Genomic DNA, 12551 nt, shown 5'->3' with positions numbered 1-12551 from the left:
GCTGGAGTTTAATCACTCATTGTTACCTACCTTATTTGATGTATATCCCAAGAGACTTCTATGTCATCTACCTTGACTTCTCTAATTCAGCCCTCATTCTATCACACAAATGACTTTTCTTATAATAATCCTTTTTAATTTCCTGCTTATTTCTCAAAACTTTCAAATTATTCATAAGAAGTGCATTTGGAATCTTAATCATGTTATCATAATGTAGGTCTACTGGAAAGGTCCACTAGAAAAAGTTTCTTGCACATGTTTTTATTTTTTTGGAAGGAACGTGATCAAGTGAATCTGAACAAATGAATTGGTGAATCCTTTGCTACAAAATAATGAAGCAAGTATTTCTCCTTAGTTCCTGTTTCCCAATGTTAAAGAGAATCTCAGCTGACTATTTCTTCTTAGATGCGTAGGTTCTAAGTGCTGTCCTATAAACGTCTTCAGTAGTGGCAGACAGCCTCTGGCCTTGAAGTAAGAAGTTTGTGACAGGGAAAAAGGTAAAATCCTATATGTTTTCTTGTCCAAATCTGCCCAAAGAATGCATGGAAATTATTTCCTTAGCAGTGGCTAGAATTAGAAATATGTAGTTAGGGTTTGAAGCAGTTCACAAAAATTGTCAGTATCAGATGGCACAGAAATGCTTCGTATGTGACTTGAATTTCTGTTCAACTTGATATTTCAACATTCTTTTTCTTTGTTTAGACAAAATTTCTAGCAAATTATTATTAATTGTTATTCTAACAATAAATTTCACTTATTAATTAGTATAGTCAATAAATATTTGCTGCCTAAGATCATGTATGGGTGCTATGTTAGAAATTAGGTGTGGAGAGAAGGTTGCAGGTCTCCTGGAGGTCACATTTCAGCTGAAAGAAACAGACTACAAACATGTAAGAAATGAATGTTATTTCATTTGTGGGATAAAGGATAAGAGAAGACTTAGTGAAGGCCTCTCTATGGGAAAGGACATTGCTTCCAGTCTACAGGATGAAAGTGAAAAAGCTGTCAAATAGCCTGGAGAAAGTGTGTTGTACATGAAGAAAATGGACTTGTAAAGAACTAGAGCCACAAATGAATTGTGTAGAGACACGGAGAAAGCGTTCTGTCTAACAGAATGAGCAGAAGACACTGTAGAACAGATGAAGCATAGGTAGACCCCAGAGGTCAAGGCAAGAGGTTTAGATTTTAGTAGAATTTCCATGGGACATTATTGAACAGATTTAATAATGGGAAAATACGTAATTTGAATTTCATAGAAGTAATCTCAGTCTGAGCTGGGAAGATGACTCAGTGTGTAAAGGAGCTCCCTGCTGAGCTTAATGACCTTAATTCAATCCCTGAGACCCACACGCAGGGAAGAACAGACTCCCAAAAATTGTCCTCTGACTTCTATGTAAGTATCATGGCATATGTGTGCATGTACACATGCATGCATGTGTATATATACACACCTACACAATAAAATCAATTGATCGATCAATCAGTGCAGAAATTTAAAAAAACACTCAGGTTGCTATACGGACTTCCCTAGCACCTGAGCCTCTTCCATCTATCGCCAGATAGCATTGTACTTGCTCCTTTCATAAAATGACTCCAAGTCATCTTGCATCTTGTACAGGGGCAGGCTCTTTGTGCATATGTGTAGATTGAGCATTACACAACAGAACTACTAGAACAATACTGACAGTTGATAATGTGTAGGATGGATAAGCAAGGAAGTCCTTGTGGGTGCTTCAGTAAGTGTTAGGAGAGTGAGACAGAATCTGGAACATTCTTCTCCATGTTTATGATGCTCCATATCTGAATCTCTCAAAAGTATCCCGATATTATGAGCCCATGTTCATTTTGAGCTTTGTTCTGCCTTATAAATCATTTTTTTTTCTTCTTCTGGTAACTAGTTAAGATGTTCTTGCCTGTGAAGTTAATTTTGTTTCAGTAAGTACAAGAGAGGCAGTAGAGTGTAGGTTTGAAAGAGCAAATGTTGGAGTCAGAAAAAGGAGGTTTTAAAAACTAAATTAAAATCTGATTTTGAGACAGTGAAGACTAGATTTAGCACTTAAGAAAGGGCATCAGTGACGTAGAAAACTCTTCTAGAATACAGAGGAATAGGACAGGCTGGTAGGTAGGAGCTTGTAATTTGTGGTTAGAGTTGGAGTTCAATCATGAATCACTAAGCCAGTGTACTTTAATAAATTCAGCTTTTATTTTATTATTTATTTGTGCTGGGAATTGAACCCAGAACCTCACAGATGTTCACCAAGTTCCCTACCAATGAGACACATCCCTACCAAACAACCTAATCTTAATGGGCTCGATTTGTCATGTGTTTAGGGTGAACAACCATGTTGACTCAATAGGATCCTTGTGAAATTTAAGAAGCATCATTCTAGTTAATAAATCTACAACAAATTCAGACACATTTTATATTCTCAAAACTGGCTGGTCTTATTCTCAGCTGCTAAAATATCTTGGAAGAGAATGACACAGTAATAACACTTCTGGACTACAATGTGTTTTTTTTTTTTTTTTTTTTGGTCTTTTTGAGACAGGGGCCCCCTGTAGCCCTAACTGGCTTGGAACTCACTTTGTAAACCAGGCTGGCCTTGAACTCAGAGATCTGCCTGCCTCTGACTCCCAAGTGCTGGAATTAAAGGCATGTGTGACCATGCCTGGCTTTTTTGGTGGGGAGGACTAAAATGTTTTAATGAGTTATCCACTACTAATCTTCCTGGGGTAGCTGCTACAGTATAGAACTTAATCCAAACTCTGTATTTCAGTTTTGAGTTGGAACAAAGGGTCAAAGAAAAACATTGATTTAAGAAATTTTTCTGAACCTATAATCAAATTGGAGGTCAATTATAAAATTTAAAAAAATTATTTATTATTTTTTATTTTATGTGTATGAATATATTGCCTACATGTAGGTAGGTGCACCAGTGTTGTGCAGTGCCTACAGAGGTCAGAAGAGGGCATCTGATCCCCTGAAACTGGAGTTACAGGTGATTGTTAGCTGCTATACAAGTGCTGAGACTCAAACCTGGGTCCTGTGCAAGAACAGCCTATGCTCAGACCTGCCGAGCCATCTCTCCAGTCCCCTATTATAAATTTTTTGTCTTTAATATTGCTCAGTAGAACTAAGCCCTACCCTTTTATATAATTTTATATAGACAGTCTTAGGAATTCAGAGTAATTCAAGGACTTATTCACTAAGAAAATTTTTGGTTACAAGTTATAGAAAATTGAACTCAAAGTGACTCAAACAAACAGGTTTTTATTTTTGCTCACATAAGAAAAAATGTAACTGTTCATCGAAACTGTTGATCAGTGTTTTGATTTTCTTCCTTTTTGACACATGGTAGAATTTTGCTCCTTTCCCTCTTGATGTTAGGTGTAGTTATGTAACTTGCTTTGGCCACTGGAAATGGGAGCAGATGTAGCTTGTGCTATTTCTGGGCAGGAACCTTTAAGAGTGAGTGTTTCTGCCAAGTTTTCTTCTCTGTGCCATGGTGATGAGCGACGTGCCACGTGACAGCTACGAGCTCAGCCTTCACTGCCCACTAGGTTTCAAGGACGCTTGTCACAGCAGCACAAATGTCTTTACAGATAAAAGACACACCGTTCATCTTTCTCCTACTATTTCTCATTTTCATCCTTCAATCACCTCATAGTCTCAAAATGGTTGCTGCAGCTCCAGGAATCATTTTCATGTTCAAAGCAGGAAGAACTGTTACAGGAGGGAGGTAGCATTGTATGCATTATTTTTACCTAGAATACCAAACAAAGAGAAGTTTTTCAGAAGAAATCCTTTATATCTGTTTGGCCAGAACGACTGGATCAGATAGCCTTTACCAGGTTGAGGGAAGCTGCAAGAATGGGCACAATTCTAGCCCAAAAGAAAGTAGGAAGATGGGAACAGACATGAAGTGGACTAGGCAGCTGATAGTGTGTACCTCAAGGGCACAATTAGCATGGGAAGCATTAGTTTTTTTTCTCAGGATGAAAACATTTGATCCCACCATTTGGCAACACCTCAGGAGGACTTACTTAAAATGCCCATTTCAAGTCATTTTGGACTACAGAAAATTACCTTCTGTAGTAATCCTCTCAGCACTCTAACCAACTCATGTTTTCTGAGCTAAGCCCTTTCAAAGATTGCTACAAGAAGTGATTTAAAAACTGGCTGACACAAGGTATCAGCTCTACACATCTTTCCATTCATAAGACACCTCATTGGCTATGAAAAATTAAATTGATCTGGTCATCACATTCTTCCACAAAGAAAAAAAAATATTTCCAAAATGAGACTTGAAAAAAAAAAAAAAAAACTCAAGAATCATGACTTGAGTCTAAAGTAGAACCTTTCAGAGACTTGAAGATGACTTTTGATTTGTTCTATTTTTTTTTGTGGATATTAGAATTGCTGAGTTTAAACACATAGGTTCCACTTTTTCCTATTTTCTATTTTGGGTAAAAATGTATGTTCCATACTTGTCCTTTTTTGAACTTTTAAACAATAGTTCCATTTTTAATCTGGACTTCTTGTTGTACATGATATAAAATCGGTATTGCTTTTTATATTTAAAAATCCTCTGTTGATGGTATAATGTGTTTAACATATGTGTGGGGGTGGTGGCTGAGAAGATATGCATTTAAATAACAGCTTCTCCTAAACTTGAGGGCTCTCTTAATTTGATTTGAAAATATAGTCACTAGTCATTTTTGCACTTCCTTGGAGAGAGCTTAATAATACAGACAAGTGCTGAGCCTGCTTCTCCAACCGTTCTTAGCTCTTTTGCTTTGGGGCTGATAATGCAAACAGTCTCCTATAACTGTGATATGCGGGTGGTTGGGCTGAAGATGCTGCTTTTGGGTTTCGTTGGTCACTGAGGTTATGATGCTGGAGGGCAAGGATCTGGTTCTCTTTTCAGGAGCTTCTCTTCAACCTGGCATCCAAGAGATGCTTCATATTCCAAATATCAGACTCTTCCAACTTCTCCTTTGGTTGAATAGATCATCACAAATGATCTGACAACACTGATCACTTAGAGAACGTAAGCAAAGACTGGCCTACTAGGGTCTACTTTGAAGCCCATGAGGTTTACGAGCACATTTTACTCCTATGGACATATTGTATTTATTTTGGGAATCATATGAAACTCTTAAAACACACTTGGAGTAAATTTTTTCTGTATTTTAGGACTGAAGTTAAACAGTTACAAAATGGGATGCGAGAGACGGCTCAGTGGTTAAGAGCACTGGTTGCTCTTGCAGAGGACCTGGGTTTTATTCCCAGCACACACATGGCAGCTGACAACCATGTGTAACTCGAGTTCCACACAGATACAATAAAATAATAAATAAAATATTTTGAAAAAAAATTCCAAAATGGCCTGTACCATACTTAAAATGTAAATGCTCAAGTTACTTAATGCTATGAATAAGATGAAATTTAAGCCCATTATGTTAACAAAAAAAAAAAACCTCAGGATAACTTTTGTGACATAATAAATTCACTTATTCAGTCGTCAGTAAAAGATTAACTTTTCCCAAAGAATGGTTTTGGCTTTTGATGGGTTCCTACAAAACAATCTCTAAGCGCCTTTAATATCCTGCTGATAAAAGTGTACGATTTTCTACTGCTTTGGACAATGCATGATAGTTCATGCTAGGAATATGATTTACAGAGAGGGTACTTGAACCATGCAGTACCTTTGCACCCGAGAGGCTAGACACAGACAGCTAGACAGGAGGCAGTTATGTCTATGTGGCCAAGCCTCAAAAAAACCCTGGACACTAAAGTTTGCAAGTTGTTGTTTGGCAATAACTCATGCACATTGTCACATATTGTCACTGAGCAAAGTGCCATTTTGTTAATTACTTTTCTATTATGGTAACTAAGCACCTGAAAAGAAGCAGTTTAAGGGAGAGGTTTATTTTGTCTCATGGTCTGAAGTGACACAGGCATCAGTGGTCAGCTAAATGGTGGCAGGACTGCCAGGGTTCCTTGTTCATATCTACAGATCAGGAAGTGGAGTCCAGACAGGAAGTGGTGCTAGGCTGTAAAACCTCAGGGTCTGCCCCAGTGAGCCTACTTCCTTTAGCAAGGCTGCACTGCATTCACGTTTCCCAAGCTCCCAAAACAGTGCAACCAGCTGAGAATCAAATATTCAGACACATGTGCATATGGGGGACAATCCACATTAAACCACAGTCTTTTGAATGAGTCCGCTGAGGGAGAACTGAAAGCTCTTCATCTGGACTCCCATGGGCTCTACTGATTCGCCTCTTCCTTTACTGGCTTTACCTGTGCCCCTTCACTGCAGTAAATGAGGACGGTGAGCATAAAGGCTTTCTGAGCTCTGTGAGAGCTCATAGGAAGCCATACACTGAAAGTGAACCTTCTAAAGTGGCATCCTGTGCTACAAGAATCGTGTTCAAGTTCTGAAAATATTTGCAAACAATTGCTATGTATGTCCTCCTTGGTATCTATCCACAATGAATTCACTTTTCATGGTGAGCTCAGAAATGTTAACAGTAAATGTCTTAAATGGTTGTTTCACTGCTTCCCTGAAGCCCCATTAGGAAGATGGTGGATGGCTCCCTATGCAAAAGACTTTTTCCTACATTACTAGTTACCTGCAGGTTCCTTCCCCATGCTTCTGTGCTCAGCCCTCGGCAGAATTAGGAAGGAGATTAAGAATGTTTCTACACAGCTGCTTTCCTCTTTGGCCTAATTATATTACCTCAGGTTCTGTTTTCTTAAACCATTAAATTACCTTCTTAAAGTTCTATCAAATAAATCCTACAGGTGTTAGCTAAAATTGGCTTAGGATGCTCTCGTTTGAAACATTTTCCTTAAGATTAGGAGTACAGAACACTGGTTTTCAGAAGGAAAGGCTGTATTGAAAGTGCTTAGGGACAAAGTTTCTTCAGTGCTTGTTTCCAGGAGCCTCATTGATATAAGGAGTGGGGAGGCTGTGCCTTCTTATGTCACTCAACGTTTTACTTGAAAAGAGAAGAAATTGCACTGAATTGGAATCAACTTCCCTTCATTTGGACATTTCTAAATCCTCCTTTTCAGGATCATGCCAATAGCTTTGTAGCCACCTAGAAGAGAGGTCTGGGGCACCTCCTAACATATCACTGAGTAGAAATTCTGGACCATCTGGGAGTTTTATCAGGAGTCCCCTCCCTAAGCTTGTGCCAGGTACAGAGCTTTTGCTTTCTACCTGGTTTTTCTATTGTTGCCTGGCTCTTTGCACCGCATCTTTTGATTGTCTCCTTTATAGAGTCAACCTGTCCCCAACGGAGTCTGCCTGGACTTCCGGCATTGTACAACTTTCACTGCAATCTTTCCTCACATCTTAGTCTGTAAGGTGAAGGACTGTGCCTGCTGTGTTCATTTTTGTATCGCAGGACCTAAAATATTTCCTAAAATACAGTAGCTTCTCTATGATCAATTGTTGAGCCCATGAATGAATGACAGCTTGGTGCAGTGCATTTTTGTGTTAGCCCTTCCTCTAGGAATGTCTATTTAGGTCAGATACTTGGCATCTCTAGTTCCTGGCCTGAGAATTTTGATAATTTAGGGGATATAATAAAAGGCATTTAAAAAAACCTTTGTGAATAAAAGCATCAACAAAGATATTTTTTCTACATAAGCTGCAGAAATTCTATAGAGTATTTAAAATCAGTATTTATCAGAAAGATCATATCACATAAAATAAAAATTGGGGGTAGTGAAGGAATGACTAAATAAATAAATAAATAAATGAATAAATAAATAAAAATTGGGCCACTGGAAGGGGCGGGTAGGAAAAGAGAGGCTTCTTACAAGTTGTCATTCCTCAATTAAAGAGTGCATTCTATTTTGGTAGCATCTCTACTGAGAGCATTCCTACAGTTTTTAATAGCTCAGTCTCAGCTGTCAGGAACATTTGTGTTAATTTTTTCTCTTCAGCACACAGAGGAATGACTGTGCCTGTTGTTTGCAGATACAAAAATCTTCTTCCTAATAATGTGATTGAAAGTGTCCATCAACTGCATCTGCAAAAATTCCCTTCTATTTCCTGAAAGCTTGAGGGAAGTTATAAGACTCATCTGCAGGGATAACAGATCATACTAAAAATTAAATCGAATGGTAGATCTATTTGGAGACTCCATTTCCATTGCTTTATTAGTAGAAATTTGGTGATACTGAAAGGATGATACTACGTAATTATCTTCTTAAGCTTCAGTTTTAGTTTCATAGGGAGAGAGATTTGTATTTCATTCTGAAACAATTAACTACATGTGGATAACAGATACAGTGGGGATTAAATACCATTCCTGCATCGTTCAATGAATTCAAATGCTTCCTGTTTCCAAACATTGTTTGAGTCTACTTATAGTGGGGAGATTCATTTGTTATTGCTGCTACAAGATACCACAAATTTAGCAGCTTTATACAATACCCATTTGTTATTTTAATTCTCTAAAGCAGAAAGCCAGGTGTAGCATGACTCAGCTGGTTTTTGGTTCTGAGTTTCATAAGGTATCTTCCTTTGTGAGACAGCAGTGATTTTTCCATGGAAGAGAGGTTGTATGAGTTCTTCACTTTTAGAGGCTATTTATATTCACTGGCATTTGGTCTCTGTCTCTCTTTTTCTCTCTCTTTCTTTCTCATCCTAGAATTGGAACTAAGGGCTTCATGAACACTAGGCAAGTGTTTTACTACTAATCTGTGTTCCCAGTGATCCTTCCTCCATCATTAACACCAGAAACTGTGATCTGAGTCAATTGTTGTTTCAACTACCTCTTAATACCATCTTTCCTTTTCTTTTCTCTTGCATCTCTCTCCTTAATTCAGTAAGATAAATTTCTATTTAAAAGTGTTGAAGTGATAATATTGGATCCACATTGATAAGCTAGCATAAACTACATATGTTAATGCCCATAACTTTCATTATGCCTACAGAGTACACAGTAGTAACTAGATTGATGTTTAACTAATTGTTAAGATCCTAGAGTGAACATTAGAGTTCTGCTTAATACAAGTATTATGTTTCAAATATGAAATATCCCCTTAAAGTGTTCATGTGTTACAAGCTTGGATCAGCAGCTGATAGAACTATTGAGAAGTGATTGGTGCTAAATTTATCAATGTATTAATGCATGGAAGGATTATAGCTGAATGGACTATTAGGAAGAGGGGACTACTCACAGGAAGTAGGGCACAGAGAGTCCAACTTTGTGGAGTACATCTTGTCTTTGGATCTTCTCTCTTTCTTCCTAGTTGCCTAGCTTTATTCTCTGCCTCTCTGTTTCCTGAATGTCACGATGTGGCATCTATGCTTTTCCATGAATGCCCTTCTTATTATAACCTGGGAAACCAGAAGCCGCCACTCCCTGAAGCTGTTCTCTGAAGTATCTCAAAACAACAAAATGACAAATCCACACAGTAAGAGAAAGTGACATAAGAGAATGGCAAGTAGAGAACAATGAGCATGGCAAGTAGACACCAGTCTCATCAGGGACCACGTGTTTGTTAATGTGTGATTTCACTCACCTGATAATCACTGCACTGAGTTGAAGCCATAGAGTAGGAACTCTCTATATGTGAAATTCTCTTCCTCAAAACTCTGAAAACTGGTGAGTTATCATTGTGGTAAGAAGAAACAAACAAAAACAAAGTCACTGAAGAACCTTTCCATTTTCAAGTTATAGACCAATAAGTTGAGTCCAACTCTAACTGGTTTGGCTTAAGGGTCTTGAGAACTAAGGAGAGTACTTGACATGCATTTAAGTTGAAAACCACTGATGGGTTGTTTCTCCACCAATCACCCATCATCTGCTCCCTAGATTTCCCTACCTCTCATCTTCTCATAATTTACTCTTATTATAAAGTTAAAGAAAGTGCTATACTGACATGCAGAAAGGAATTGATGGAGGTAGGGAATTTCAGTTATTAAGAGCCTATTGTTTACTAAGTATAATGCAAGATATTATTCATTTATGTGCATCACATTTTAGAAGACCTGTAAGATAATGAAAGTGATATTTTAAGATGGAATTGTGTGTGGAAAAATGTAAGATTTGCTTACTATCACTCCTAGATATTGAATAAACAAATTATAAGCTCTTGTAGGAATGACTTTTACAATATGATAATAATCTGGACTAAAGACTTTAACTAACCTTGCAAACAAAAAGTTGTCATTTATAATGTAAATAATCTCACAGGGCCATGCACTCTTTTTTGGACCTGAGAATTTGATCTTAATCCCTCAGGACCCCAACCTCCCTCCACTCAAGACAGTGAATGAATGATAGTGAATGAATGTATGTGTGAATGCTTAACATATCAAAGCTTTCCAAGCAGCCTGCTTTCCTCATTGTAAACCATGAAAGGAATTGAGTATATGTGATATTTTAGACCTGGGGCAAAGGACAAAATTCTCTGATAAGAGTGGGTCATGACTTCTATTTCTCCATTTCATGATGGATTGTGGTGTCAATAAAAGAATGAGCAAAGTCCCAGCTCAGGGCACAGTTCCAAGAGACAGCTGAAGGAATGAGTACTCAGGCAGTTTGGGTCTGTTGTTGGCCTTATGAATGCAAAGAGCTGTTTTTTCTTTATTAAGGCAAATCAGAATGTGGCTTATAAACACCTCAGTCCCTTATTTAATATTTCTAATTATGATGAAAATTAATTTTTCCTGCTTTTTTTTTAGAGATGAAGAAAGAAATACTAAGAGCAGAAGTCACTTGGTCAGGGATATATCTATAAGATAAACACTGATCTACTATGCAAAATTTCAAATTCCATTCCAGAATATAAACAAATAATGTTTCATTTAAATAGGCATTTGGGCTACAAAATATTAAATCAATATTGCTATTGTCATATATTGCATTAAAAATTAAAAATTGCATCCTATAGACAAATTGATTACTTAATTCACTAGATACTTATTATTTAAATGTTCATTGTATACCAAGTCTTATACTAGGGCCACTACATGCAGTTTATGTCAAGAAGTTGCTGTTTATGGGGGAAATTTTAGCAAGTCATTTGTAAGAGATGCTTACAAAATTCTAGATGAATAAAAAAAGAGATTTTTGCTTAAAATAGAACATTCATGAAGTACAATGAAATCTGATTTTTGGAATTTTAAGAGTAGTTGAGAATTTCAGAAGGAGAAATAGAAGGAAAAGAAAACAGATATTTTGTATATAATTTCTGTAAATATGCTTGTACACATGAACTTACTGATGGTTAAATATGGTAGAACGTCATCTTTTTCAATAAATATTCCTGCTCTATCAAATATCACTCCTGATTAGTACCTAGTTATGTCAATATCTATGATTCAATTCCTTAATTCTTTTTAAGCTAGAATTTTTTGTTTGATTTATTTTTATTTTGTGTGTATGTGTGTTTTGCCTGCAGGTATCTGAACTTGCAGGTAAGTGCAATAGTGCATAAGGCGCACACAGAATCCAGAAAGGAGCATCAGATTCCCAGAGCTATAGACATTATTAGCTGCTATGTGGGTGCTGGGAACTGAACCCTATCCTTTGCAACAGCAGCCAGCGCTTTAACCACTGAGTCATCTCTCTGACCCCCCAATTAGTTATTCAACATCAGTCCCAACAACATTCAAATACCTAATTGATTCAGTTTCCTTTTCCACTGCTCCTCCTGTGGCAGGAAAGAACAGTGGAAGATGTGGCTTCCCTTTACCCTCCTTATACCGATAATTCATTCTCCCTTCCCCCAAATCTTTGGAACACAAAGAATTTTGTTTTTACTCTAATTTTTTGGTTATTTTTATTTTGTTCTTAAAGAAATAATTATCCCATGTTAAACCCATAAAACTTTGACTTGAACTGTTTTTGTGTGAGGGTAAAAAGAACACATTGTTTTTAAGAATAGATATAATATCCCAGACACTTCAGAGCATGGTAATTTTACCTTATTATGTAATAGCAGGGTTTTGTGATGACTCTAAATTAAATAAACACATTTTATTTATAAAGTCAACATAAGGAAGTTCTTGATCAGCATGAAATGAGGTCACTTATTCAAAACTCTTAGCTATACATTGATTTTGTATTTCTTGATAGTTCCCCAAAGCATCTTCCATAGGAATATTAAGGCAAATACAAATCCGCAGTGATAAGAAGAGCTGTGCTCTATATTATGATAATAAAACATAATAGTAAATACCTCTTTGGATGTCCTCTGGTACTATGGCAAGTCCTGGGCATAGATTCTGGTGAAAGCACAAATGGATTACTGTATCTCCACATAGTTACAAGTGTACTTGTACAAGATTTTGTACTTGTATTTAGTATCTTAAAAAAGTACATTAAAAATAGGTTTCATACATGCTGCAGGAATTGCCTTTAAAATAAATTCTGAAGTCTACTTTGAGCAATGGTGGCATCATTTGCATAGTGTGTTAACTTCTGTTGTGAATATTTGCAATAAATCACTAGTATGAACGCTTGTTATAAAGGCAGTTACATTAATATTGCATAGCTAACTCCTCTTCCTCCTCTGCCTT

At 37.0% G+C, this 12551-nt stretch overlaps 1 long non-coding RNA gene across 1 annotated transcript; it reads right to left on the bottom strand.

Annotated features, from left to right (window-relative positions):
* Positions 1 to 3255: 3255 nt before the first annotated feature.
* LOC115067429 lies at positions 3256 to 12261 on the bottom strand. The gene is made up of 4 exons (XR_003846852.1): positions 12212 to 12261; positions 9548 to 9627; positions 9203 to 9409; positions 3256 to 3765 (listed from the first exon to the last, which is right to left on the bottom strand). It is a non-coding gene; the product is annotated as an uncharacterized LOC115067429 (long non-coding RNA).
* Between the last annotated feature and the right edge of the window lie 290 nt (positions 12262 to 12551).

This window comes from Nannospalax galili, unplaced genomic scaffold (assembly GCF_000622305.1).
Source record: "Nannospalax galili isolate Female #2095 unplaced genomic scaffold, S.galili_v1.0 scaffold284, whole genome shotgun sequence".
Lineage (NCBI taxonomy): Eukaryota > Metazoa > Chordata > Mammalia > Rodentia > Spalacidae > Nannospalax > Nannospalax galili.
The sequence above is the reverse complement of the archived record's forward strand: the minus strand, read 5'-3'. Positions and strand labels throughout refer to the sequence as shown.